The following is a 24,679-nucleotide window of genomic DNA, read 5'->3' on the forward strand; positions in this document are numbered from 1 at the left end:
CCAATACCCTAAGATGCCAGAACGGCTTAATGCTGTTTTGTTGGCTCTTAACCGAAGGATTGTTGCATTGAACGTTAAGAATCAGGTGGCAACACCGTTATTACATAATTACATTCACCAGAGATGTCTAAACGGGAAAATACGCTATAACTATACTAAGCTGATTGTTGGTGTCCATCCTTCCCCGGATGTCGGGCAGAAATGGTTTGATCATATAACTAGTGTTATTGCTGAGAACGAACATCGACTGGCGAGCGTTTTGTTATGCATTTATTTTGTATGCTTTATAATTTTACACTGTTCCTGTGTAGCGAGGCCTTGCCACCTATACAGTAACATGTAACCTGATTTGAATTCGAGGACGAATTTTCGTTCTTGAGGGGGGACAATGTCACAGTATAAATATTTATATATTGGTATATTTTTGGTTGTTATATTTGGGTTGTTATATATTTATTTAATACCTAAATATACTTTCGTTTATTATCTTGTTCACTTTTGAGTATATTCCTATACATTCCATCTTCATCTCATAATCATAATCATTGTTATTGTAATCATCATGTGACGGTTAACTGGACCGCTCTCCGCTAACAGGTTCCCGCTGCACGGACTTTACTTTTCTTTTATTAAATTGTCATTCTGCACTTCGACTTTCACCAGAGTGGATTGTCTTATCGATATCCTTTATTGCAGGTTAGTCAATTGTAATAATCATGCAAAATGTTTGATATTTGAATTTAACGGCGGTATATTTCATATATTATTCATTGTTTTCATTCCATTTATAATTCATGTCCTTTATTGCAGAATTAAATATCATCGTTGACAACTGGCAATTATACTTATTTTCGCCTTGCCCAACATAATCTAATGGTGAGCATAATTTCCGGCGACACAATTAATTCATCGCTCTTATGACCTGATTTCGGGCAATATGACAAAAAGTATTTAATTTATCTCCAGGCCACGAATTCTTGTCAGTTTTCGGTCATTTTCGGTTTACGTCGGGCCTGATTTCAAATAATCTTAATTCTTATTGGACCGCACTAGCACTGTTGCAATTCTATTGGCTCCTGTAATTTCTATCTACAGATTTCCCGCTATTATGTCAGTTGACCATCTGCTATCGTACAATGCAGTAGTGTCCTAAGAAGTAGGAAACATGTTGTATAAAAAAGAAATTTAGAGCGCTGTCACTTGGCTTCAAAGGTAAGTGACTTTATCTGTCACTTGTTTGTTTATATATGATTTGTTCGAAAGACGATGTCACTGTGAGTATTGGTTATTTAGTAAGTTAAAATTTCGATTTCGAGAAGTCATTCCCCCTTTTCTGTGCTATGAAAGGCTTCCACATTGCTTTGGCCTGGTTATGGCACTCAAAATACAGGTTAATGAAAAGTTGAAAGTTTGGAAACTGTAAGATTTATTTTTTAATCATTAAAAAAAAATTTACTAGTTAAGGAGAGCCGGTTTCTCCCATGAAATACATGTATGTATAAAAAAAACTTTGAAAATTTTAATTGGTGAGCTATCTCTCACAGAAATTTACAATGTAAATCACTCCTTCCAAGTGGTTAATTTAATTTTTTTTGTCACTAGCATAAGGTAAGATCATATTTAATTCGTGGCTTAATAGCTTAATATAACAAATTTTTACTGGGTATTTGGTGATATGAAATTTCTAATCTTGACTTCATCAGGGAGTGTATATTAATATAAATTCCCTAACTACATATGTACTTTTAAGAAATTTTAGTAGACCCTACTTTATGTAAATGTATACATTATACATGTACACGTATGTACCAAGGATTTTTACAATAGACTATAAAAGTCCTTGTATGATCTATAATCTGAAAATGCCCAAAAGGGGGCACTCCAGTTTTCTTTCCAATTTATAATATGATACAAATTGTTTATTATCAAGACTTTTCGAGCATAGCTCCCCCCCACATGCACACATAATTGTGAACTTGCCTTGCAATAGATTTGTGGTATGTCATAGAAAATAAGCATGAAATTATTGTATTTAATATTGAATATTTTATTTGCTGACACACATTTTCATTAAATTGTCATGGCATAGTACATTACAAAAACATACCTGTACATTAGGAGTAAACATGAACAAATACTACTACATGTACCAGTACATGTGTGTATTTTATTCTATTTTTGTTGGTTCCATAAATTGTGCTGTCAGATGTAGATGTTCACAAACTTATGTTTTCAGTCTGTGGAGCTCACTTCACACAGCAGTGCATTCATCATACTGATTTTTACACCTTGTAAATTGAAAGTTTTTTTTTGTTTTAAAGGTACAATCTGAGTGGTGTGAAGTGGAAGCCCCTGCAGTCCACATCATGTACAATAGAAAGGGTCAGCCTACCCTCCTGTAGGTCAGCCATTATCTTATGGTCAAAGAAGCTTATACGTCAGGTAAAGTATTCACTGTTGCATTTTTCAGCTTACAGTCCACCTGAGCTACATGTACATGTGTTGTCATCATTTCATGTTTGTCATCATCTGTTGTAGTTAACCTTACTTTAAATTATCTTCATTTCTAACTATTCAGTGGATTGTCACCAAATGTATCAGGGTATGTACTTAAACTGTGTCATTAGTATGCTGATGAAGCAACTTTTATCAATAAATGTATAAGATTCTGGGAAATAAAATGTGACAAATGCTTTTTCAGCTAAAGCCCTTGAAATACATTTGTATTCATTATTGAGTCCAACTTGTGTGGCAACTCCAAATTTGAGTTATTGGCTGTGAAAAGGCTAAATGTAGCAATTAGCACTTTTAAGCTGCTTCTAATGTGTATAATTTAAGATCTTGTAGTTTTAGAAAAAAAGCTTTTAATTGATAAAAATATCCATATGATTATATTAAGTAAGATATTCATTGAGTTGAGGTTGTTTGTCTCTCTATTATAATTTTTTACCTTGAAATATAAAATGTACCAGAGAATTTTTGAAAATTAAAAGAATAACTCGCCAAATGAAATGATCTTAATGATGAAGGTACTATTATACAATGTAGTGTATGATAGATTGTGTAAAAGTTGCACTCAACTCCTAATTATAGTGAAGTTGTACTTCAACCCCTGATTGTACCGAAGTTAAACTGAACTTGTGAGTTAATGAGGCTTCAATACAATTGATAAAATGCGAAGTTTATTTTAAAATGTGCTCAATTTTTATTTTTCAAAAATGTATATATATTTAAGGTAATATTTGAATTTGCATCATTTCATTTACAATTAATACATGTTGTTGAATGATCACCTGAATATGGCTGAAATATTGCTGCTCGGGCTTTGAACCCCAACAATCATGTTATTGAATGGTTTTCCAAATTACAAGATGATTTATTTATTTCAGAAAATGGCAGCTGTACTCAGAACAGCAAGCTTCAGAAGCCAAGTTCCCATAGGTTACAGGACCCTCTGACTGAATTCTTCATTTCAAAACACTCGTCCATTCTCATTCAACTAATACTACTAAAACCACTAACCTTGAATGGGGTGGTGAGCCTACTTGCAAGATAATCTGGGGGGATTTCTTGTGAGGTCTTTGGCGGGAGAAGATTCAGTCTGATTCCTGGGGAAAGACAGCTACAGAATTGCATCCCACGGTTCCAAAGACAGCAAGTCATCATAATTGCTGAAAGAGTAGACCCTTTCATAAAAAGGTTTGTTGATATTTATTGATACATAAATATAAATGAATTCATATTCTCTATCAGCTGTTTAATATACATGTATACATGCACACTTGTTTTATTTTTGTTTTCTAAAGGATCACATGTCTGCTGTTCTCAATTAAAAGGTAATGAAGTTCTATTTTTTTATGATAGGTTGATGCAATTCTTACACAGTGGTTCTGACACTGTGGAAACACTGGTGTGGATACCAGCAGGTCAAGGTTAGTAACAATGCTGCTAAGCTTGTTTTGTCAGTTATTATATATGAATATGTTCAGTAACAGTTTATTAACTACATGTATGATTTTTTAATACCCTTCTAAGTTAGGGGTATAAGAAATTACCATATAGACTTGTCCATCTATTCATTGTGGTAATAAACCTCTGAAATATTTTTTTTTATCATTACATCAATATCAAACTGCTAGGCATTATAAATACATGTATGCAGATGGGGATGATAGAATCAAGATAGTAATAACTGTGACAATGTTTTCCTAAGAAAGACATGGGATTAGCAGGTTTTTAAAGCATGTTTAGGACCTCCTAAATCTTAATTTTGCTTAAAAGAGATCATGTATGAAGACATTGAAAGTAATAAGATACAAGGAAGATAATTATATCCTGTCATGAAGAGTAGCCAGGGTGTTCAGTGCAAGTGATTTTATAACATAAGACATTAGATTTGTAATTAAGTACATGTCAAGCCAAGTACATACATTGTATATGTACTAATTTTCTCTGTATAATGGGTAGCTTCAAACATTTTTTTCTGACTACAGAACTACTTCCTTTCTCTAGCAGTTTGATCAATATATGCAGTATATAAACATAATTGCCAGCTGGAACTCCGACATTTTAAATAATGTTTTTATCTGGTATATTGTAGCATCAGATTTCCTGGCTTTTTATGACATATGTATCCATTTTCTTCTTTTAATTTATAGCTGAACCACACTGAGAAGACGGGGGAACTGCACTTAGGTGGATTTGTGCCAGTAAGTGAAACTTAATTACAAATAATTTTTATATCACACAACAAACAATAATGATGCTTCTTGTCATACCTGACAGAATGGATCTGTGCAAACTTTGGGATGACAATCTGATTCTGAGGAGGGTCAGAAAATTTATTTTCAACCATATCAGGGTAATACTATTTATTTATTCATACCTGACAGAATGGATCTCTGCTAACTTTGGGATGACAATCTGATTCTGAGGAGGGTCAGAAAATTTATTTTCAACCATATCAGGGTAATACTATTTATTTCCATTTCACTCCATGAAGTATCTAGACTGATGTCAGAAATTTTTAGTTAGGTTATACGAAATGGACAATGTTGCTGGATAACTCAGAGCTATTTGGGAATTGCTTATGAAAAAAATTTTGTCTATTGAAAAATAACAAATTTTCCATGTGCATATTTTGTTTATTGCACTTCATACATACAGGTACCATTATTTGTCTATTGATTTTCCTAAATTAGGAATTTTTGTATTACTTATGGACTAAAGTATGGTTTTTCGGTGGCAGTGTCATTACATCACAATCTGTTTCTTGTAATCAATTTTTATGCCCCAGTCACAGTCTTTGTAAAAAATTTTTGGTAAGACTTCTCATACATTTGGTATGTAGTTGCATTATCACTACATTACAGTTGCTTATCTTTTTCATGGTTTATTGACTTTCAAATTTCTTGTTAAAATTTTAATGTTAAGTTTTTTGATTAGGTCAGTTAACTCCTCATGCCAGGTCAATGGTATTTTGTTAAGTTGCATTAGCACCACAAAAAAAATTAAAATTCCATATCATTTTCATGTATATGCCCCTGTAGTCATGGTCTATTGATTTATTACAAACTTTAAAAGTATATGTACTTATGTATTGGAATTTGTGAATTTGTAAGTGAACCTAGACAAACCAAATCATAGAAATTCACTAGTACAGGGATAATTGTGAATTACAAAACAATTATTAGGATCAAGTGCAATAATTAGGAAAAACATGAATTTGACAATTTGGGCACTTAGTTTATGGTGCGATAGATTTTCCTCCCAATGGTAGGTTCACATGTATGAAATATAGGACATTGCATTATTTTGGAAAAAAGTATTTGGTTAGGAACCAGAAATTTGGTACAAAGGTAGTGTTTTGCATGCTGAACAATATTATGCAAAAAAATGGAAAGATATGTTGCCAGTTGCCATGGCAACTGACTTTTTCTGCCAAAAATTTAAAATGCTCCGATTTGGTTGGAATTCTCAGAAACCTTAAAGCTGATTTTTACGGATCATTTCACACAAACTTATAGTTCTCAAAACTGGAAAGATCACCTTTGCATTAAATTAGACTCTTATGATAAATCATACCCACGTAAGCAAATATAAATAACCTTTAATACAAAATACACTTTTATAAAATGCTCAAGGCTATGCAAAGTTCGAAACCTTTGAAATGTAAGTGGATAGCCATCTTGTAGAACTCTCCTATCTGAAGGAAGATCATAGCCAGATTTTATTGATTTTTACAGATATCTTCCGATTGGCTTGTGACATCACTAAGTCGGTTTGGTACTGATACAAGTACTGCAAATAGTATGTAAACAAAGAATATTCCGTAAATATTTCTATGATCATGTTTATCTAATCACCAAAACATGATGACTTGTCAAGCTTACGATTGCACAAAATGTTTTTTTTTTTTACCAGCAACATGAACATTCTTCGGAAGTAGCCATAAGATTTTCCTTACAATACTGGTCATCTGGCTGCAAATCCAATTGTTCGTCAATGATGTCTGACATTTGCTTACATGTTGTGCCTCAATTTCTTCTATTTATTTTGGGTTGAAATTATAGGGGATTTGTCGTCTATTAGATATATAGCTTTAAGTATTGAAGATAAGTTTGACTAAACAACACTTAAAAATAATTCTTTTTGATATATATAAATATCCATGTATAGATATGTTGCAGATCATTTGTGACTGGTCTTAATTTTTTTTATATTTCTGCTAAATTTAATACATGTACTACTTAAACTGCTGAAAACGTGGTTTAAATGATTCAGTGATTATTCTAGCACTCATCATTACTGTCATTGACGAAAGACTTCAGAAGGACAATAATGACGAGTACTCAGGTGTTACTCCATTTTGTAGTTACATTTTGGCAATATCAATAAACTCCTCAGAGACTGATACTGAATATAACTGTGAAATTGTCATTAACTAGGTCTGGATCCCAAAAGCACAGTTGAAATCGTGCTAAAAGTTTCTGCAAAGGGTGGCCAAGCAGAAAACAACATTTTTTCAATATTGAAGAATTTAAAATTATACTAGAGCAATATATATATATATAAAGGTCTGAAAAATTCCCAACGATGTTAGAACTGTCAAATTTGTGATGCAAATGTTTGGTCGTTCCCTCCACGGGACTCGAACTTGTACCACTGTGACATCTATGGCAACACCGCCTGCACAAAGTCCAGCGCCCTAGACCACTCGGCCAGCTAGGCTATATTAATTTGATCTGTATCAATTTTATATTCCACAACATCCAGAGGTGCGCCTGCTCAGGTGACCAGTCTGAACCTGGAACTGGATGGCCTACATGATTCTGATTCTCCTGGTGTAATTGCTATTATGTTCTTAAGTTACTGAGTGTTTTTTTTTTTCATTTTAATTTTACCATAACTGTTCACAATTACACTGCACTTTCTCACATATTTTCTCTTTACTATAAATGTTCACTTGTACACTGCACTTTCTTTTTACTGTAACTGTTCATTAGTACACTGCACTTTCCCACACAATTTCTTTCTTCCTACAAGTCCATTGGGATGTCTCTGCACATTTCTATAATCCGTCCCTACCAATACCAAGGTCCACAATGACTGCCCTGCAAAGCCTCTTTATACAACTTCTATTTCAAGACACCATGGACTCCATCCTGCTGCATGCAACTATCTACAAGTTTCTGGTACTTTGTACTGTTTCATGCATTAGCCGCCTTTATTTGGTCTTCCAAAGGGACTGAAAGCTCCAGCAAGACTACCTGCCTGGTTCCCTGCATGATTTGTAGGTAGAATTATACACTTCGAACTTGTACTTTGTAAAAATGATTTTGTTTTCCTGAGCATAACACCAAAGTTTTATGATACAGCCAGAAGAAACAGATGAAGAAACAGATGAAGACACAGATGAAGACACAGATGAAGATATACAGCATGTCACAACATTTGATCAGGTAACATTAGTCTTAGATGTGTTTTACGGTATTTTGGTGTGTATAGTGCGCATTTGTGTATAATGCGCAGGGTGGTTTTCCTTTAAAAGTTGATGTAAAAAACTTGTTTACCGATGTATGTATGTATTGTATGCGGTGAAAATAGCGTAACTTGTTAGAACCACGAACACTACTGGCTTTAATTTATTTTTAAATAGAAGGGCCCATTTCATTTGTTTTGTGTATTTATTTCAATAAAGAATGTTGTTTTTGTTACTTTTGTATTTATCTGTTTTGTCAGTGTTTATGTGTATTCATTTACTGTTCGAGTAAGAAATATGTAACGTAGACAATAACTGAAATTGTCTTAGACATATGTTTTGATTAACTTTGAAAGGTTTCTATTGAGAGTAATCAATTTCTGAAAATTGCTAATTCTAGAAGAAGGACTGTTTTTACTACAATCAATTAAGGGGTCTGAGTGAACAATGTAGACGGTCATCAAATAGGGCATGTGTGTTGATAGCTCGGCCAAGCGTGATAATGAGATGAAGAATTTTCTCTGATGTGTATCGGGGATACATAAAGGGTTTGTGTTAAAAAATTATAGTATATACGTCAGATAAGGATTTTGATATTAGTTCAATGAAAAAAGGAAGTCAATATTTTCAAAAAGTAGAATATCCAATAACTATGAAGTAGAGTTCAATACTATGCGTAAATAACCATATGTTTTTTTTAACCAACTAATTTGTCCAATGGAAATATTTTAGGGCTCTATGAGCAATGTGCCCAAGATTTTGTTATTAGGTAATTTGTTTAAACTTGTGTGTATTTTAATTACTTATTTCAAATCATTAACAAGTCGTATTCCCTATTATGGAGCTGGGGATGCAGGCATATTTTATCCTGTTTTTGCAGAGTTACCTCCCGTAAGAGCAGGTATAATTTTGAAGTCTCTCTAATCGATGTTTGGATTCAGGTGCAGAAAAAAGAGGTAACTCGAATGAAAATGGAATCCCCAGCAGACAAACACAACAGTGTTTCTAAAATTTACAGGGTGTTTCATTTTGTTGGTAGGTTACATAAGGATGATTTTCATTTGTATCCCGGGTCAAGAAAATTTATGGCAGGGTCAGTAGAATGAGAAATTCCCTTTTGACTTTCGAGATTTTCTAAAGTATCATTGATATCGGATGGAAAACCTTGCGTGTTCCAAATACACCTGCTCCAAAGGGAGATAAATGTTGACAAAATGTTGGTCCGCAAGTCGGGAATAGTCGTATACATCGTAAAGACATAATTATATAGTTAATCGATACACAAAAACGAAAGTATGACAGTTGTAAACATAATCTGCCATGTTCTTTTGGGAGGAAATAAATCCAAACCAGATTCTGTTCAAGAAGATTTTATTGACAATCTATGCCTACAAAGGTAACAAGTCAACAAAAAACTCATGAAAAATCCATAAATATGCTTTGGCAGCTCATAAGTGGTCTCTGATTCGATGTTGATTCCCTCGAGGTCGTTAATTTTTGACTGATCTAAGGTCTATAAAAATGTGTTGAAACGATGTATGGGTGTATTATACACCCCCCCCATGTTCTGAAATTAGTTTCCTGGTAAAAACAAAAAGTGCGCACAATACACACCAAAATACGGTTTAATGTGAGTATTTATTGTATGTGATATTGTTCTTAATCTTGTGGTTATGCCGCCAATGATAAAATAATTATTAGATAAAAGTTCATATTAAAGAGTAATCAAGGGAACCAAGATTATAGTGGTAATCGAAAGAATGTAATCCAGGGACAAAGGAAAACAGACATACACAACAAAAAACATAAAGTAACTAAAATCATACATACAAAGCAACAAAAGCAAATGAGCAACTTGGACTCCACCAAAAACTGGGAGCATGGACCAGGTGCACCGGTAGGGTAAGCGTCCTCTGCTTTTTAAATTTTTTACAGATTAAAGTATAATTTAGCTTGACAGACATGTATTCAAATTAAAAATCAATAAGCATTCTGTATCACTTCTGTGTGATCATTCAATGAAACAATACAAAAATATGCACTTACACTTCACTTACCTTTGCTGCAGGCTATATCGTTCATGTTGTGCTTGAGGGGGAAAATCGTGTTGCCAGAGTAAAGCAAGGAAGGATTTCTGCGGAAACAATGCCTCAAATGATTGGCTATCTTCACTGGAATTATGGTCCACAGATTTCAGTGATACTGCCCTTTTGTATGTAGTAAGGCTTGACTACATACCAAGGTACCCTGCTCAAAGTGAAATAACCTCTCAACATGGCCCCCAGAGGATAATGGTCAATATATCACAAGGCAGGAGCAACACGATTACAGATTCTTTACATTGGTCAAGACGTAAGTAATCTTAAATTTATACAACCCTAACGAGGAAATTGGTGTCTCCCAGTCTGTTCACAACAAGTATCAAGTAGAGAGTATTTTATTTTCATGAATCCTTCCTAGTCAGATTTAAAATAAGGAGGTTGGACAAGAACTAATTGTTAAAACAAAAACTATAATCCCTTTTTAGAAAGCCATAGACAGCAGTTTTGACAGAAATTGATACAAAGAATTAAATCTAGTACATTGCTAACAATTGTAATTGTAATGTAAGAATTCGTTTTACTTATAATCCTAAGCTTAATTGATATAAAAGTGTGTACTTTATTTAGGTATTGTGTATATTTTACAGGTCACCAGAACCAATGGATGTTTACTGAAGGTCAAGAAACAGTAAACAGAAGTTATTGTATGAAGAACAGTTCAACCTAGTAGAAGGTTTTTACTTTTCCTATTTTCCTTTTTTATGGTGTTAATAATGATAAAAGTTGATTAAAATCAAGGAAGTGGAATTTTTTTTATATTTATAATACTGCAAAATTTGGGTATAAATGGGCAAATGGGCTCCCCTCCAAGACCTGCCCCTAAGAATTTTCTAGCAATGAATGTATTATTTGATAAAATGTTATTGTTGGCTAGATTTATTTGTTTTTATGAAAAATGATGTTTGTGTAAGGACAATTGTATTTTTTTTACAGGTTTAGAACTAAAGGCTGTTTATGTGAAGGTCAACACTAAACAGTACATACATGTATCATTTTGGAACATGTATTTGGAAGTATTTCCCAGTTTATGGAAGGTACAGTACTTGTTTTAATAATATACTGTATTTTCCGGATTATAAGTCGAATTAACTCATTTTGACCAAAATCAACGAAAAAAAGTCGAATTCGGCAGATAAATCAAGGGTCAGACATGTACATGTATATTGTAGGTGTTAGCGGTTTGCTTTTAACAGCATGTATTCTAGCGATGTTACTTTTGTGTTACGACATACCGTAATTGGGTATAAATTTGCATATCAAAGGACGGATAACTCGGGAACACTCCATAATGTCTATCCAGTTAAAAAACATATCATCTAGTGTTTATATACATTTCATATATATATATTATATTTTAACGGTTTAAAAGTTTTTATTATTTATCATGGTATTCATTCGAAATGGAAAGCAGCACTGATCAATAATCTTCAAGTTCGATTGCCAGTTTGACTGTTTGAGTGACAGCTTTCGTTGATTGCAGTTTACTCAAAATTTTGAATTAAAGCAATCAAAAGTGAACTGAACAAATCTAATGAAATGCATTGTAAATGAACATTTTTTCTTGAAAAATCCTTATAAGTGGACGATAAGTCATGGCTGACACTTTGCTGGAAAAAAAAATATTGACTTGTAGTCTGGAAAATACAGTATGTGCTCAGTAATTTCACATTTAATCTTAATTCAATTGTAATATGTCAATTAAGGCCACTACCCACCTTCCACATTTTGTCTGCTTAAAGTTTCCTTAGTTTTTTTATTCAGGGACACTGAAATATTAAAGTTTTTTGTTTTTTTGCATCTTACAGTTTTCTGAAGGGCTTGTATACAGTATATATACAGGCAGTAGCCTCACTGCTATAGGTACCCAGCAGTGATTACAGAGGTGATGCAGTCCTTCCTTATTGGTCAGGTAAGTAATAAATTAGTATGCCATGTGAGCTATTGCCTTCACTTGGCGTCCACCGTCATTGTCATTATTAACAATTTCTCAAACGTCTTATCCTCTGAAACAACTGCATGAATTTGGATGACACTTAAAACAATTGTTCCTTAGGGTATCCTGCACAAAGTTTGCTTTGATTTAGACTCTGGTGAAAAACATGGCTGCCATAACTAAAATAGCAGATAGGGGTCAGAGAGCAGTTTTTCGCATATATATCTTCGAAACCGTTATGTTAAGCCAAATTCTGACAGGATAAAAGTGTTCAGCATGATGAGGGCTATCTGAGTGGTTATTCTGATGAAAATATGTCTACTGATGTGCGAGTTATTGCCTTTTTTTCGACTTTTTTAGCTCACCTGGCCGATGACCAAGTGAGCTATTGCCATCACTTGGCATCCGTCTCCGTCGTTATTAACAATTTTTCAAAACTTTTATCCTCTGACACTACTTGACTAATTTGAACCAAACTTGGTATGAATAATCCTTGGGGTATCCCGCATAGAACTGATGTGGGGATTTTTGATTTGTTGAAAAATATGGCCACCATTACTAAAAATAGAACAGTCAGACAGTAGTTTTTTCGCATATATCTCCAAAATCGTTAGGTTTAGCTAAATTTTGACTGGGTTAAAGTGTTCAGCATGATGAGATCTATCTGTAGTCAAATTTTCATTTTAATCCGGTAAGCCATGTTGTAGTTATTGCCCTTTTTCAACATTTTTTGCTATTTTTTATGTTATTTCTTTCTAAAATCTTCTCCTCTGACACTACTTGACCAATTGGAACCAAACTTGGTTGAATGTTCCCTAGGGTATAGAACTGATGTGGGGATTTTTGATCTGTTGAAAAACTTGGCTGCCGTTTCTAAAAATAGAACGGGTCAGACAACAGTTTTTTGGATACATCTCCAAAACCGTTAGGTTTAGCCAAATTCTTCTAATAGCTGAAATGATTCATTTTATTAGGACTAATAAATTCTTCAGGGATAAAATTTGTCTGATGATTCCTTGTTCGAGTTATTGCCCTTGAAAAGGGAAAAATGGCAGGTTTTTTTTTTACAGTTTACATCTTGAAAACTATGATAGAAATTCATCCTAAATTTACTGCCCTTGAAAGACAAAATTCAACCAGGTGAGCAATTCAGGCTCCTGAGATCCTCTTGTTATTTGAAACTACTATTCAGAATCAGATGAAACTTTGTTAGAATGTTTCTTAGGGTATTCTGTTTCGACAGGGAAAAGCGTGCCCCCTGTTACTAAAAATAGAACATAGGGATCAAAAAATTTTTCTGCAAATAATTAAAAAAAAATGATGAATTGTGCAAAATTTTGATGAGCTATATATTATTCACCATCAGACAGACCTATGCCAAAATTTTCAGGAAAATTTTGACCCATTGAATAAATCACTTTTCATGGTGCAGAAGGATACACCATAACGATCCATGAGTTCATGATGACGACTATAAAACTTCTGTAGTGATGACTTCAATCTTGCTAAACATATTTCGGATCAGATCAACTATAAAGTCAGCCTCATAAGAGTGAAGGAAAAGATCAGCCAGTAAAGGAGCACAATTTGTTCTCATTGGAATGCTGACCGTTTGTTGAAAAACACGTCCACCACACTGGACAAATATGTTGTTGATTAAAAATTCCAGCATTTTGTAAACATCTTCCTCTGTATATTTGGAAGATGATTTGGAATTATTTCTTACAAAGTACGAGAAATCTCTACCAAGAACTATATATTTGTATCTAGGTGTACCATCGTTTTTGGAAAAACAACGATGTGTAATGTTTTTAAGTCAGGATTTTAACTGAGTATGGGGAATAGAAGTATACAGTGTTGAAAAATCATACATTTTAATGCTATTATATTCAGATAATAGTCTTGAAAGTCTGCCACTTTCCGGCTAATTTTTATAATTTCTTTCATTTCAATAATATTTGGCTATATAGTAAGCATGGTCTCCTCAGTTGAATGATGATGATGAAAATTCTGTGTAACATTATTTAATCCACTGAGACATATTCGGACTCAATAGAATTTTAAATTTTGCAGGAGTTATGGAATTTGGGTGACATCAATACTAGGGACATGTTGCTATGTCTTGTAATACTAAGCAAATACAAGTGGTCTTTTGAAAATTTCTAAGATTGACTCCTGAAATTACATACATTGTATACATAAGTTTGAAACTTCATATACCTGTTCTTTTTGGCTTATCTCAATGATGAACTTTTTGTAATTTCAGAACAGCTTTACTCAGAACAGCAAAACTTCCAGCTGAAGCCCAGGACATTCGGAAACTGGTTCTTATCTAATTTTTTCTTTTTGGGGATTTTTTGGGAGGGAAATAAATATTCAAAATCCATTCAAATTTGTCTTCCATAATATCATTCAACCCTAACAACCCTAACAAGTACTAAAAAATACTCATAAAACTAATGTAACTAACATTTAACCCCTTACTAACTCCTGAATGAGAGGGAGACTTCTTGCAAGAAATCTGGGGGGATTTCTTGTGAGGCCTTTGGCATATCTATCTTTGGCGGGGGTAATCAGTGGATGTCTGTCCTTGGGGAAAGATCACATAAGATAGCTCCAGTTTGTGTGAAGTCAAATCATCAGAAGGTATGTATATTATTTTATAAAGAAACAGATCAGATACGCTTTTAGCTCACTTAGCCCAAAGGAATAGATCTCATCAGGCTTAACACTTTGACTATGATGAGATCTATCTTGTAAAATTTTCGTGTAAATCTGTTAAGCCATGTTGGAGTTGTTGCATTTTTTAATGTTTTTTTTTATTCTTCGCTATTTTGATGTTATTAAATTGAAATAATCTCCTGACACAACTTTACCAATTAGAACCAAACTTGGTCTAGATGTTCCTGAAGGAATTCTGCATAGAACTATGTGGAGATATATGATCCCACAAAAAATATGGCCATCATTTCTTAAAATAGAACGTAGGGGCCAGGCAGACATTTTTCGCACTTGTGTTTAAAACGGTAAGGTTTTTTGAAAATCCGGCCTTGATGAAAGTTTCAACATGATCAGATCTATCTTATGTTTTTATTCTAAAAATAAATCTTAATTGGCTACATTATTGCTTTTACCTCCCTTTCCTTGTAAACGCTTTTTGTTGTAGTAATCAGAAAATTAGGTGGATTCTATGGGGATGCCCCTTTTTAGGGAGAAAATTCTTTCTGAACCCACTTATTTCAAGATTTTCATCACTCGGCGGGTGTTTCTAGAAAAGCAGAGGACGCTTACCCTACCGTTGCACCTGGTCCATGCTCCCAGTTTTTAGTGGATTCCAAGTTGCTCATTTCTTTTGTTACTTTGTATGTATGAATTTAGTTACTTATGTTCTTTGTTGTGTATGTCTGTTTTCCATGTCTGGTCTTTGTCCCTGGATTACATTCTTTTGATTATCGCTATAACCTTGGTTCTTTGATTACTCTTTCGCTAACTGATGAAAGAGAAATGTTTTTTTGTCCCCTGTCAGCAAATGACAAAGGGGACTTAGATTTGCACTCCGTCTGTCCGTCAGTCCATCAGTCATACTTGTTTTTTTTTTGTAATGCCTCATCCAATTGATTTCATATTTGGTATATAGTCTTATCATGACAAGTTACAAGTTAAGTTCGAAAGATGTTATGGTTGAATGATTTTTACAGAAGTTGTGTCCCTTGGACATAAAAAATTTCATAAAATTTTATGTTTTCCAGACTTTTCTTTGTAATGCATCATCCAATTGATTTCATATTTGTTAGGTAGTCTTATCATGACAAGTTACAAATAAAATTTAAATAATATTGCGGCAAAATGGTTTATATGGAACTTGTGGCCCTTTGACATAGAAAATTACATAAGATTTTATGTTTCATCATTTTGATGCAGATTGCTGCTGTCATTCTAGAGTTATTTGCCCTTTAATTCATAATAACGAAGTTTTTTTCAACTTTCCAGGTGATAGAAAGAGAATGTCTTTATGCAGCTTTCTGTAATGCAAAAATGTTATTACTGTAAAATGAAGCTCAGGTTTGATTTTGATGGAATTTGCTTTTGCTGTTCAAGAGTTATTTTCTCTTGATTGTTAAAAAATAACACCATCCATTTTAGTTCACATACATGTATATAAAAAAAAATCTCATAAAGGCAATGAGTTCAAAGGCTGAAAGGGGACACTGTATTGCATCAGCAATACTGTCAGAATGCTTGTTTCACTTATGAAACACAGTTAATTCTGGTTAACTATTTACTGCATGCAACAGGATGTATTCCCAATTTTTCTTACCTACTTTATTGTTTTCAGTCAATTAAAAGAAAAGCCACCATTGGTCAAGAGGAGGTGAAATTAAATAAAACTGCAGGTTAAAAGCAGTAGAGATAAGCCTTCGTGAAAAAATGATAAAATGAAGTAAGCTACTGGTCAAAAGCAGTGGAAAGAAGCCGTAGGTAAAAAAAATGGTGAAATGAAATAAACTGTATGTCAAAAAGTGGTCACTTGAGCAGGACTTGGGAGCCAGAAACCAAGTTATTTTATGATCAGAATTGTGACATTAGAATTGACAAGTTAATCTGATGATGAGAAAGGGACAAAAGAACGCCAAAAAGATGAAAAAAAGGAAGAAAAATGGGTGACATGAAATAAATCAAAAAGCAGTGGCGAGAAGCCCCCGGTCAAAAAGTGGCTACTGGAGCATGAACTTGGAGGTCAAAAACCAAGTTAATTTGTGATCAGAACTAAGACAATAGAATAAACATTGTTAACTGATGATGATAAATGTACAAAAAGAAAAATAGAAAATATAGATAAAAAGACAAATGAAGAAGATACATAGCATGTCACCACGTTGGATCAGTTAACATTAGTCTTAGAAGTGTTCTGTGAAATGTGAGTACATATTGTATGTTATATTGTATTTACATTTGGTTATGTTTTCAAATCTTATTTTGACTTTTTCTCCTCATAAAGCAAGTTTTTGTTTTAATAATTGTCAAAGGAAGATGGTAATTAAGATTAAAGTTTGTATTAAAAGATAAATTTTCTATAGCACTTCTGAGTTGTCATTCAGTGAAGCAAACAAAGGTGCACTTCCACTACACTTTAATTTTTCTGCAGGCTATATCTTCCATGTGCTTGAGGGGGAAATCGTGTTGCCTGAGTAAAGCAAGGAAGGATTTCTGCAGAAAGTCTCAAATGATTGGCTATCTTAAAATAAGAAGGTTGGACAAGAACTAATGGTTAAAAAAACCCATGATCATGGTTTAGAAAGCCATAGACAGCAGTTTTGATGCCAAATGCAACTGTAATGTAACAATCTGATTTGCTTATAATCCTAATTGTAATTTATACAACCAAAAAAGTATACTTTATTTAGGTATTATGTATATTTCAGAAGTCACCAGAACCCATGGATGTTTACTGAAGGTCAAAAAACAGTAAACAGAATTTATTGTATGGAGAACAGTTCAACCTAGCAGAAGGTTTCTACTTTACCTATTTTCCTTTTTTGATAGTGTTTATAATGATAAAAATTTTTTTTAATCAAGGAAGTGTAGATATTTATATCAATAATACTGCAATGGTGGATCCCCTTCTTCCAAATATTTTGTTCATTTTGTGCAATTGTACAAAATTTGAGCATAAATGGGAAAATGGGACCCCTCCAAGACCTGCTCATGTACGTCATATTTATTTGAGGTCAGTCCTAAACATAAATAAACCCATAGAATGTTCTAGCAATGAATATATTATTTTATAAGGTGTAATTTGTTGGCTTGATTTGATTTTTTAGCTCACCTGGCTGAAGGCCATGTGAGCTATTGCCATCACATGGCGTCCGTTGTCGTCGTCTTCTGTCATCGTTGTTAACAATTTTTCAAAAAAGTCTTCTCCTCTTACACTACTTGACCAATTGGAACTGACCTTGATATGAATGTTCCTTGGGATATCTTGCATAGAACTGTAGTGGGGATTTTTTATGTGTTGTAAAACATGGTTGCCGTTACTAAAAATAGAACAGTCAGACAGTAGTTTTTTGCATATATCTCCAAAACTGTTAGATTTAGCTAAATTCTGACAGGATAAAACTGTTCAGCATGATGAGATCTATCTGTAGTCAAATTTTCATTCTAATCTATTAACCCATGTTGGAGTTATTGCCCTTTATAAACATTTTTTGCTATTTTTTATGTTATTTCTTTCAAAAATCTTCTTCTCTGACACTATTTGACCAATTGGAACCAAAGTTGGTATGACAGTTCCTTCTGGTATCCTGCATAGAACTGACTGGGGATTTTTGATTTGTTGAAAAAACATGGCCGTCGTTACAAAAAAATAGAACTTAGGGGTCAGAAAATAGTTTTTTGCATCTATCTCCAAAACCGTTAGGTCTAGCCAAATTCTGACTGTGTTCAGCATGATGAGATCTATCTGTGGTCACATCTTCATTAATTCTTTATCTACTTAACTGTTTACAGCTAGGTTTGCATTTGTTTGGATGGAATGTGAAACCTAGGTAAAGTTTCCTGAGTTTTTTAGCTCACCTGGCCATAGGCCATGTGAGCTATTACTATCACTTTGTGTCCATCGTCATTAACAATTTCTCCTGAAACTACTGAGTAGATTTGCATGAAACTTATAATGACTGTTCCTTAAAGTATCCTGCCCAAAATGACCATTTGGATTTTTGATCTGTTAAAAAACATGGCCGCCATCACTAAAAATAGAACATAGGGGTCAGGTAGCAGATCTTTGCACGTATCTCCAAAAGCGTTAGGTTTAGCCAAATTCTGACATCGGGTAGAAGTATTCAGCATGATGAGATCTATCTGTGGTCAAAGTTTAGTGAAAATTTGTTGATCCATGTTGGAGTTATTGCCCTTTTTGGACGTTTTTTGCTGTTTCAAAAATCTCAAAAACTACTGCACAAAATTCAATTAAAGTTGGTATTTTTGTTTTTTAGGGTATCCTTAACAAAAAGACTTAAGATTTTTGATCGGTTAAAAAACATGGCCACCGTTACTTAAAATAGAACATAGGGGTCAGAGAACAGATTTTTGCATATATCTCCAAAACCGTTAGCGTTAGCCAAATTCTGACATCAGGTAAAAGTATTCAGCATGATAGAACATAGGGGTCGTACAGTAGTTTTTTTTAATATATCTCCAAAACCCATCTTTTGCGGGGGTAATCAGTGGATATCTGTCCTTGGGAAAAGATAAATAAGGTCGCTCTAGTATAAGTAAAGTTAAATCATTGGAAGGTATATATATAGTATAAAAATGAAAATTTGCAGGTCAAAAGCAGTGGAGAAAAGCAGCAGGACTTGGAAGTCAGAAACCCAAGTTAATTTATGATCAGAATTGTGACATTAGAATTGACAAGTTAATCTGATGATGAGAAAGGGACAAAAAGAAAGAAAAGGAAGAAAACTGTAGGTTAAAAGTGGTGAAATGGAATGAACTGCAGGTCAAAAGCAGTGGAGAGAAGCCTCCGGTCAACAAGTGGCTACTTGAAGAAGATACACAGCATGTCACCACTTTGGGTCAGTTGGGAAGTGTTTTGTAAAATGTGAGTACATATTGTATGTGATATTGTGCTTATATTTATTTTTTTCCACAAAACAAGTTTTTGTTTTAATAATTGATAATGAGAAAACAATCATTAAGATTAAAGTTCATATTGAAAAAATAAATATAAAATAACAGATATGTATTCAAATAAATATTCTTTATCACTTTTGAGTTGTCATTCAATAAAGCAATCAAAAACAAAAAAATGCACTAACACTTCACTTTAATTTGCTGCAGGCTATATCTTCCATGTTGTGCTTGAGGGGGAAAATCGTGTTGCCTGAGTAAAGCAAGGAAGGATTTCTGCGGATACAATACCTCAAATTGATTGGCTATCTTCACTGAAATTACTGCACACAGATTTCAGTGATACTGCCCTTCTGTATGTAGTGAAGCTTAACTACATACCAAGGTACCCTGCTCAATGTGATATAACCTCTCAACAAGGCCTCCAGAGGATACTGGTCAATACATCACAAAGCAGGAGCAACACGATTACAGATACTTTACATTGGTCAAGACGTAAGTTATTTGGCATTTACACAAGCCTAACAAGGAAATTGATGTCAACCAGTCTGTTCACAATAAGTGTTCAGTAGAAAGTATTTTATTTTCATGAATCCTTCCTAGTCAGATTTAACATTAGGAGGTTGGACAAGAACTAATGGTTTAAAAAAATCTATGATCCTTGTTTAGAAAGCCATAGAAGAAGTTTAGACAGAAATTGATACAAAGAATTAAATTCTGGTTGCAGAATTAAATCCAGTACATTGCTACCAAATGCAATTGTAATGTAACAATCTGTTATATTTGTCATCCTAGGCTTATTATATATAACCAAAATTGTGTACTTTATTTAGATATTGTGTATGTTTTACAGGTCACCAGAACCAATGGATGTTTACTGAAGGTCAAGAAACAGTAAACAGAATGTATCGTATGAAGAAGAGTTCAACCTAGTAGAAGGTTTCTACTTTTACTCTGTTCTTTTATTGATTGTGTTTACAATGATAGTTTTCGTTAATATCCAGGACGTGTAGATATTTTTATATAAACAATACCATAATGGGGGTTCCAGAGGTGTTACTACCCCCTTATACCCTTGCTCAAAAGGAGAGTGAGGTATACTGTTTTACCCTTTTTTAAGTTTTTATGATGTACAGTGCCATTGCTCTGCCCATTTACCAGATGACAGTTTTAAACATTAAGATTTGAAAGAAATCATGAATTTTCCAGCAATGTATTATTTTATGAGGTGTAATTTTGTCAGCTTGAATTATTTGATTGTGTAATTTTTACAGGTAAAGAACTAAAGGCTGTTTATGTAAAGGTCAACACTAAACAGTACATACATGTATCATTTTGGAACATGTATTTGGAAGTATTTCCCAGTTTATGGAAGGTACAGTTGTTGTTTTAAAAATGAATTCTGCCTTGATAAAAATAAAATTGAACGATGTTCCACAGCATTTGATTTTTATGGGGCATTTATTTGCAGAATATGGATTGGCTCAAAGATGTATCACCTAGGTATATTTTTCTGCTATTTTAAATTGAAAGACACAGAAAATAATACACAATACTATTCAGGCTGGGTTTGTGTATTTTTATACCCCCACAGACAAAGTTTAAAGGAGGTGTTTACAAATCACTCTGTCTGTCCATCCGTCCGTCTGTCCACATTTCTTGTAAGCAGAACTAAACCAATCAAGGGAGGAAGGTTGGGTATCACATGTAGATGAGCATGAAGGGTAATCCAAGGACCTAGATTCGAGCGGAAATTAAAAGGGTAGGGGTAAAACTCGGGCATGGTAAAAAAAACCACTTACAACAAACATAAAATAACCAAAATGATTTAAAGGAACGAAAGTAAATGAGCAACACAGACTCCACTAAAAACTGAGAGCATGGACCACATGCACTGATAGGGAAAGCATCCTCAGCTTTTCTATGACAAGTTGAACAAATCAATTTTTATGGTGCAGATGGGTACACCGTATTGATTCACAAGTTCATGATGACTGTTAAACTTCATGGTGCAGGAAAGTCATAACTCTCAGATTTCTCCAAAGGGAGATAATCCAAATCAAGGGTTTATATGGTAAAACCTCATAGGCCTAACTCCCCTTGAACTTATCAAGGGATATTTTTATATGAAGGCTGGGTCTCGTATGCAGATAGGCATGAAGGAATATAATTATTGTTGGATGAAGCCAAAGGAGATAATCCAACAAGTGTCTAACATTATTCTTTTTGTGAGCTTGCTCACATATTTCTAGTTAAAAATACTCTTTGTCAAATGCAAATTATTCAAGGGCAATGAAAAATTAGCTTTTTGTTTTGTGCTCTTTCAGTTTTGTGAAGGGCTTGTATATACAAACAGGAAGTAGCCTCACTGCTATAGATACCCAGCAGGAATTACAGAGGTGATGCAGTCCTTCCATATTGGTTAGGTAAGTAATAAATTTGATAAGTTTGAAGGTAATCATATATCACCATAAATCCTGTCCAAAAATCTAGTGCATATGCCAAAAAAAAAATGCACCACCTTTACTGCTCCATTGTTTGAATCTTTCCATCTGAGTTTCTCTACATTTTACAACCTTTTGAATACATTTCGTCTGAAATCACGTTGATTGATTGAGGTAAAATGGCAGATCTTATATTTGAGAAATTTTAATCAATGGAACAAACTTGACTTTAGATAGGAATTAAATTTCAAAGCTCTTGAATACTTATAGCTGTAGCAAAGACGGGGAAAAACACGAACCAGCGATTTTATATAAGAGTACCCTGATAACTGAATTGCTGCTTGATTCTCGGATCTATCGAGCAATACTTGAATACTCAAGTATTCCTTAACATCTCTAGTTATTATTGTTGATGTGCCAAAAAAAAATTGTTTAGATATGGTAGATAGGAATTAAATTTCAAAGCAACTGAATACTTATAGCAGATATACCTTTTCTAGTATGCTTTTCTCTATGATAAACTTTTTGTGATTTCAGAACAGCTTTACTCAGAACAGCAAAACTTCCAGCTGAAGCCCAGGACATTCAGAAACTGGTTCTTGATCTAATTTTTTTCTTTTTGGGGATTTTTTGGGAGGGAAGTAAATGTTCAAAATCCATTCAAATTTGTCTTCCATAATATCATTCAACCCTAACAACCCTAACAAGTACTAAAAAATACTCATAAAACTAATGTAACTCACATTTAACCCCTTACTAATTCACCTGCACTTAACCCTGAATGAGAGGGAGACTTCTTGCAAGAAATCTGGGGGGATTTCTTGTGAGGCCTTTGGCATATCTATCTTTGGCGGGGGTAATCAGTGGATGTCTGTCCTTGGGGAAAGATCACAAAAGATAGCTCCAGTATACATAGTCAAATCATCAGAAGGTATGTATACTAATGTACAATGAAAGAGGTCATACATGCTTTTAAGCTCATGTAGCCCAAAGGATTATTTCATTATTGCATCTGTTGTCAACTTTTCACATTTTGCTAAATTACATGAAAACCCCTTGACCAATTTTGACCTAACTTGGCAAAAAGGATATATGCAGGATCCACTTTTGGTTCGTCTTGATTAAACAAGATGGTCTCCAGAGACTATTTAAGCTTCTGATCGGCCAATTTTCAAAGATCAACTCCTCAGAAATCACATGTGCCAAACTTGATAGGGTTAATGACGTGAATGCTTTGTACAAAGGTCCACTTTTTGGGTGGCTGTGGCCACTGAAAGTCACTGAAAAACGATATATCTTTGCGTTCTTGTAACCAGTGGAGACCATACTTGGCAGAAATAATAAAAGGGACAACTTAGATGATTTTTGTTCAACTTGATTTAACAAGATGGCTGCCAGAGGCTATATCTCCAAAACTATAAGGTTTATCAAAATTTTGTGGTTAATTTTTCATGTAAATCTATTAAGCTATGATGGGAGTTATTGCCCTTTTTTGATGCTTTTACTATTTTATTATTTGTTGATTATAACAGTAAATATTCGTATTCTTCCTTGTCTGTTTTATTTCTTTTTAATTTTTTTTCAGTCAATTACAGGAAAAACGCACTGTGGGTCAAAAAGCGGTGAAATGAAATAAATTGCAGGTCAAAAGCAATAGACAGAAGCTGCAGGTCAATAAGTGGCGACTGGAGCATGAACTTGGTGGTCAAAGAACGAGTTAATTTGTGATCAGAATTAAGACAATAGAATTGACATTGTTAAATGACGATGATCAATGAATTCAAAAGTTCAGAAAAGTAAAGCAATAGAAACAAGAGAAAAGAAGGAAAAAGATATTAAAAAAAATTGAGAAAAAGGTGAAATGGAACAAGATGTGTGTGAAGTAATAATTATTGTTATTGTTATAATATGGGAAATGCAAATGTATGAGTATATTTTTCTGCTTTTTGAAGTATGAAGAAATTAATGTATTTTCGTTTTGTTTTTGAATTGAGAATATGGTCTTCGTTTTGTTTTTGAATTGAGAATATGGTCAAGTGGACCAATGGGTGTTTGATTGAATTGGCGCCAAAGTTGGCTTGGCTAGTTTTTTGTTTCATTCTAGCCGCAGATGTTTAACAGTAAACACCGATATTAGTATTGCATAATTTTTAATATGAAATTTTTGGATTACTTTTTAGTTTACACATTAATGTCATGCATATATTTCTGTTACTATTATTTTTCCAAGGCGTAGGACTTGAACGCCTACTCTGGAGGCGGTGTCGGCATTACCTCGAGTCACAGGTTTCCATCGCTTTTTTAAAAAATCTAAGTGTTTTTTAGCGATGGTTTTTCCTGGGTGGCATTCATCGCCAATGAAAGAGTATATTTTCATTCATGAATTTTATTCATATGAAAACTTTAACAAAAAAAAAAGAAAGAAACACCAAAAAAGGAAAAAATAACAAAAAGAAGATATAATATTTATTTTTATGCTCCTTTAACTTAAAACTTTCATTCTTCTAGAATCTGAAAAAAAAAGCATTGTTTCTTTTTTCCCTGCATTTTGTGATGAATTTATCAATTAGCAATTAAAAATGTATATGGA

General features: G+C 33.7%; 1 long non-coding RNA gene across 2 annotated transcripts; it reads left to right on the plus strand.

The window, feature by feature from the left end:
- The first annotated feature begins 556 nt into the window (after positions 1–556).
- On the plus strand, positions 557–24,679 carry LOC148602112 (uncharacterized). Of its 2 annotated transcripts, none has more exons than XR_015917109.1 (22): positions 557–696; positions 1,096–1,212; positions 2,322–2,442; positions 3,390–3,699; positions 3,865–3,932; positions 4,659–4,709; positions 7,878–7,961; positions 10,050–10,333; positions 10,671–10,756; positions 11,017–11,117; positions 11,889–11,992; positions 14,283–14,662; positions 16,353–16,934; positions 17,440–17,527; positions 19,342–19,616; positions 19,856–20,140; positions 20,499–20,584; positions 20,920–21,020; positions 21,973–22,071; positions 22,627–23,020; positions 23,675–24,095; positions 24,127–24,679. It is a non-coding gene; the product is annotated as an uncharacterized LOC148602112 (long non-coding RNA). The 2 variants fall into 2 exon arrangements; XR_015917108.1 differs by lacking the exon at positions 557–696 and adding an exon at positions 859–876.

Source organism: Perna viridis, chromosome 12 (genome assembly GCF_037379345.1).
Source record: "Perna viridis isolate PV_CMFRI_1.1 ecotype Kerala chromosome 12, ASM3737934v1, whole genome shotgun sequence".
NCBI classification, from domain to species: domain Eukaryota; kingdom Metazoa; phylum Mollusca; class Bivalvia; order Mytilida; family Mytilidae; genus Perna; species Perna viridis.